Below are 6,000 nucleotides of genomic sequence, written 5' to 3' on the forward strand. Positions count from 1 at the left end.
CGCATAAAGGCTACTAGGTTGATTTTAGTGAGTTAGCATCTCTCATCTTCTCGGTATATCACTTAAATATTTATCCCAACTTTCTTCCAGGGAACTCAGGACTCAATCAATCTTTATTAAAAACAGTCATAGACCAGCACAGCTCTTCACAATTTACCATTAAAACCCTTAGTGTTATCTACCCACAGGTTAATACAAATAGTAAAAAAGTTGTTTGTACTCTTTGCAAACTATATAAACTATATAAACTACCCATTAAAATTATTGACATGCCGGTGTTCTCAGCAGAGTCTCACGAATTCTACAGGCCGCTGCACAAAACGTAGCCATTCCTAATGTAACCTGTGGAATTTCGTGTATAAGCAACATTTTAGTATGCTTCTGACCTGATGTTTCGATTTCCTTTAAAGCACAGGGACATACTCTATCCTCCAAGGGAACCTTTCTGTATCTCCCATCCACAACCGCCGAGGGGAGACCTTGGCATCCGGCAAGGGCGAATGCTTTCCTATATCTAAAGATCTCTAATTAGGGAACTCAGGATTGTATAATATAGTTTTTCACTTTTCTGTTTTATCCTCACAACAGCCCTGTGTGGTAGGCTAGGCTGAGAGAGTGAGTGAGTGTGTGAGAGAGACTTCATAGCCAAATAAGATTTGAACCCCAGTTTTTGCATTTTTGGTCTCACATACAAACTTAAGGCTGTTGAAAAAAAAATTCAGCAAAATTCAGATTCAGCAAAATTCGGCCCGTTTTGATTCGGGCCTTGCTGAAGTCCGAACTCCCCCACTTCGGATCCCTGAAATTCGGGCGAGATCCGGAGTTCGGGGAAAAATTTGCCCCCCCCCCCCGCGCCTTCAGGGGGCTCCCCTGAACGCGCCGGGGGGGGCTTTAAATAAATTTGTGCCTCCCGGCCAGGAGGCACAGATCTATTCCAAGCCCCCTCTCGCGTCTTCAGGGGACTCCCCTGAAGGCACGCAGGGGGCCCTTTAAATAGATCGGCGCCTCCTGGACGGGAGGTACAAATCTATTCCACGCCCCCCCTGCATGCCTTCAGGGAAGCCCGTGAAGGCGCAGGGGGGCAGAGGGGTTTAAAGTCCCCCCCACCCCTCTTCCCAGGACTCCCAGGAAGAGGGGGGATGGGTTGTCAAGCCCCTCTGCGCTGTCTGTGCAGGCAGGGCAGAGGGGTTTAAAGACCCCCCGCCACTCTTCCCGGGACTTCCCCCTGAAGGCGCGCAGGGGGGGGCAAATTTTCCCCCGAACTCCGGATCTCGCCCAAATTTCAGGGATCCGAAGTGGGGGAGTTCGGGGAGGCACAGATCTATTTAAAGGCCCCCCCGCACTCCTTCAGGGAAGCTCCCTGAAGGCGCGGGGGGGGAGGAAACAGATCTGCGCCTTCCAGCTGGAAGGCGCAGATCTGTTTAAAGGGCCCGAATTCACCGAATTTATTCAGGAACACCCCAAACTCGCTGAATTTGGCTCCCCATTTCCCCCCCCTTTTTGAGTTCAGTTCAATCTGAACTGAAAAACCGCCGAATCAGGGGAAATTCGGCTGTTTTCCGGTTCGGGCCGAACCGAATCGACAGCCCTATACGAACTACACTGGCTCATTGTTCTATCTTATGGGGATGTTGTGAGACTCAAATGGAATAACTCTATGCATGCTGTTGTGCACTGCTTGGATAGATATAAGTATGATAATTAATAATTATCTGTGAAACTGGCATTCTACTCATCCTGTTTGATTCTAGGATGGTTAACTGTTTCCATTGCTGAAGCACAACTGAATATGTGGGACACACTAGCAGAATTGCAGGGAAATAGGAGCATATGGATGCAGGGTGCTCACAGGAATCAACCCCAAGTCACCATATTCTCTGAACCTTCAAATATTTGACATTAATTGCTATATAAGGGTAAATAATATTCATTAGATGACATTCAATGGTAGTTAGTATTTGCTAATGTTTGGTATGTGACATGCAATGCTATTTTGTATCCGACAGCGTTGAATGCTGAAATGCCCTAATATTTAGTATCTGATAGTATGTGACAGGTGATATGCATTAGCAAGTAGCATATCATAATGTTGGACAACTTATAAGATTTCATTTTCGATCCCTGTCCAAATCAAAACAATTAAGATATTACAACAATATTTAGGTCTCAACGTTTGATATAAAACTATCATACTGCAAAACACCAAATATGAAGTTCAAATTTAAAATGCGAACAGCAAAATTTGAGTATCTAGAAGGTTTTGAATATTTGCAAATGTCTATAATATTTACAGAACCAATAGCAACCCAGTAAAAGGATGATATTTCAAATTGAGTTGTAATTGCCATTATATGTCTTATATGTTTCAACTGTTTCAATGGAAAAGTTAACCCAGAATCAAGCAGATGAATGTTTCAAATGACATGTCCTCTAAAAGCATCCATATCACCCTTTAAAATGTTAAAAATAAAGCATAGAACCTGGATTTGAACAGCAAAACTGACTGGAGGTTGAAGTGTTAAATTCCCTCTCTCTTCCCTGAAGAGCTCTGAGTCAAATTGAGGCTGCAGAACGCTTCACATTTGCATTTTCTGAACAGACCAACTTGGGGGGGGGGTTCCTCTGTCTCCTTTGTTCCAGCACTAGTGATCCCTTTTCTAAGAACAAAATATCACACACATATTTCTGATGGTAGGACTGAGAGCTGTTAAACAGCCTAAGTAAAGGTAATCCTACAGGAAAATCTGAGATCACATTCCAAGATATATAATTCAGATGTAAAAAAACAAAAAATAAATAAAACAGAAACAGCCACCAGGAGGAGGGTATAAATCATGGCCAAAATCCTGGGGGGTGGGGGGAGTGCTGTTCACATAGTTCCTGGATTGTTTCCCCTGGGTTGTTTTAAGCCCCAGGAGGAGGGAAAACCCATTGACAGTATGGGTAACTGGCTTATTTAAAGCAATCTGGTCTCATTTCCAGTTGGGAAGATAGCCTGGTGGGGCTTCCCACACCACAGCCTTGAAGTGGTACAGTCCAAGAAAACGTTGACTCTGTGGATTGTATATCCTAGCCCCATCATACCAAGGTGAAATTTGTTTTGGTTTTTTTTACTACTAAGAATAAATTAATAGAAAATAAAACCTATCAAAATTAAAAATCATAAAAATTTACATCATTTGGGAAAGGCAGCTTGTAAAATTTAATAAGCTTAAAACATATATTAAGTAAATATTTAAAAGTGAACTATGTTAACTTGTTCAAATAGTAACCATTTTGAATGCTCTAGGCTAAGGCTTTTTTAATAATACCGGGGACCATTTTAAAAGAAATATATGGGATCTTCATACCTATGAAAATTCTGAAAAGTATTCATTGCACAAGTTTATTTAACAAACACTCTACAATTTAAGTAAAACCGAAAGTGATGTGGGCGCGGCGCGTGGGCGCACATGCACACGTTGCCCGCCGGCCCTCAGGTGGTTGGTAGGCAGCCCGGTGGATTGGCTGGATTTTACCTGCTACCACTGGGCACTTGGCAACTCTAGCTAGAGATCAGTTGTAATAGCAGGAGATCTCCAGCTAGTACCTGGAAGTTGGCAACCCTAGGAGGGGTAGTGAGCACATCATCATCAGAGCAACAGAACTGCTCCTTCCCTCCTGCACTAGATGGGGGTGGCCCTTGGCCATTCTTCCCACATTCCCCTGGCAACTCCCTTCTCTGTTTGGCTTGTACTGTTTTCCTGCAGTGACCTTGCCCAGGGGAAAGATGCTCCCTCTCCACCCAAGCATCTTGGTTTACAGTTGTGGCTGCCACACTGGTTGGAGGGGCTTCCCTTGCACAGAGGTCTGAGCCAAACATATGTTAAGTAATCCTAAAGAACACATTCTTTTCTCAGTCCACCTTAAATACTTTCTTATTCCTATAAAATACCCAAAGCTGCTAAATTTGTGTCATGATGTCATTCAATTCCCTACACCAGGGGTCGGCATACTCATTAGTCAAAAGAGCCAAATATCAACAGTACAACGATTGAGATTTCTTTTGAGAGCCAAATTTCTTAAACCTAAACTATATAGGTAGGTACACTGTTTATTAACTTAATAAACTTTAATTAAAGTTTTAAGTCTTAATTAAACTATAGGTACACTGAATAAAACTTGATATCATACTTAATAGTGATCTTTTTTATTGATAAAAATTAAATTGTAAGTCCCTGCCATTTCCCCTCCCTGTCCGGAGTCCTCGTCTGGAGGCCTGGTCTACCGCCATAAAAGCCTATTGGTAGACCTGGCCTCCGGCTGAGTCCCATTGGGAGGCCAGGTCTACCAATTGGCTTTCTTGGCAGTAGACCTGGCCTCCGGAGGCCCATAGAAGCCTATTGGTACACCTGGCCTCTGAAGGGGGACCCCTCCTCGGAGTCCAAGTCTACCGCCAAGAAAGCCAGTGGGTAGACATGGCTTCCCAATGGGACTCAGCCAGAGGCCAGGTCTACCAAAGGAAGCCGGCCCCACCCAACAGCTGATAGGCGGGCGGGGGGGGGCAGGAACCTCCGAGCCGCCCGCCCAGCAATCGCGCGGCTAGAGGGGAGGGGAGGCTTTAGCCTCCCAACCATTGAGGGCAAGGGAAAGGGGGACCTGGCCATTCTCCACGCTCTCTCTCTCTCTCTCTCTCTCTCTCTCTCTCTCTCTCTCTCTCTCTCTCTCTCTCTCTCTCTCTCTCTCTCTCTCTCAGGTGCCGACGCGAGCGGGCGCAAGAGCAGGGGCTTCGAACCAAGTTCGGAGAGCCGCACTCAACGGGCCAAAGAGCCGCAGTTTGCAGACCCCTGCCCTACACAATTCCCGGACTAATCCAGAAAAGGAAAGAAGGTCCCCCCCCCATCTTCTGGGCATGTAGGAGTGGGGGTGTGGGGAGGAGGAAGTTGTGAATTTCCAGCCATGTGCAGGAGGCTGGACTAGATTACCCTGGTGGTCCCTTTTATGTTTCTATGATTCTACAAGCAGGGAGGGAGGAATAGGACTAAATAACTGAATAAAAAACCTGAACATTTATGTGGCCTAAGGACATAGCATTCTTCACACTCATGGGGTGCTTCTCCAGCCAAGCCACCCATGTTTGGGGTGTCACAAAGTGGAGGTCACTGATATATCACAGCAATATACCTAACCCTCTCATTTACCAACCCTGGGTAGGGAATTACCCACCTCCAGCCCTAATTTCCTACCCCTGAAGAATTGAGGAGCGGAAGAAAAAATTTACTCCAGCTAGGGATGCTCTAGAAATTTCAGCTAGTCTAAAGACTTAGGGGAGGCAGTCTAGAGCGTCATCTGGAAGTGATGTCACATCCTCACTAAACTCCACCCTTCCTCCAAATCTCTCAGCATTTGTCGAGGCAGTGTTGGGAATCCTAGGCATGTCTCACTCCCAACCATCAGTGCCCTCCCCTTCTGCACCTGGAATAGGAAAGCTTGAAGGGTATACAAACAAAAATTCCTCACCTACATAAAACTAAGGTTGCTGTCCCTCCACTTGGGGCAGGGATCCCCCCTGCCCCCCCACCAACCAGCTGGTATGCAGGGGGACTTAATATCAGTAGGGGAGGTCTACACCAGCATCTCAGCATTGTTGTAGTCAGAGTGGCGACGTTAGTTCCAGAAGTGACATCATCATGTCACTGGTGACACAGGTACACTCTGGTATTTGGGCAAAAGCTTTATGGTAAAAATAGAGTTTTTGCCCAAATACCAGAGCATTCCCCCGTTGTCGGTGATGTCATGACATTACTTCCGGTGTGCACCAGAAGTGATGTTGTTGCATTGCCAGGGACAACACTGAGACACTGGTGTAGGGCTTCCCTGCTGCTAATAAGTCCCCTCACCTCCTGCCAGTTGCCAGGGTTACCTGACAACCTTGCATACAATTAGGGTTGCCAGCAAGCCTTTAGAAAAAAGTCCTGTCCCTTCAATAAAGGTCTAATGTGTGGAAATGGGTAACTAAAG

The sequence above is a fragment of the Euleptes europaea genome, chromosome 17, assembly GCF_029931775.1.
Source record: "Euleptes europaea isolate rEulEur1 chromosome 17, rEulEur1.hap1, whole genome shotgun sequence".
NCBI lineage: Eukaryota > Metazoa > Chordata > Lepidosauria > Squamata > Sphaerodactylidae > Euleptes > Euleptes europaea.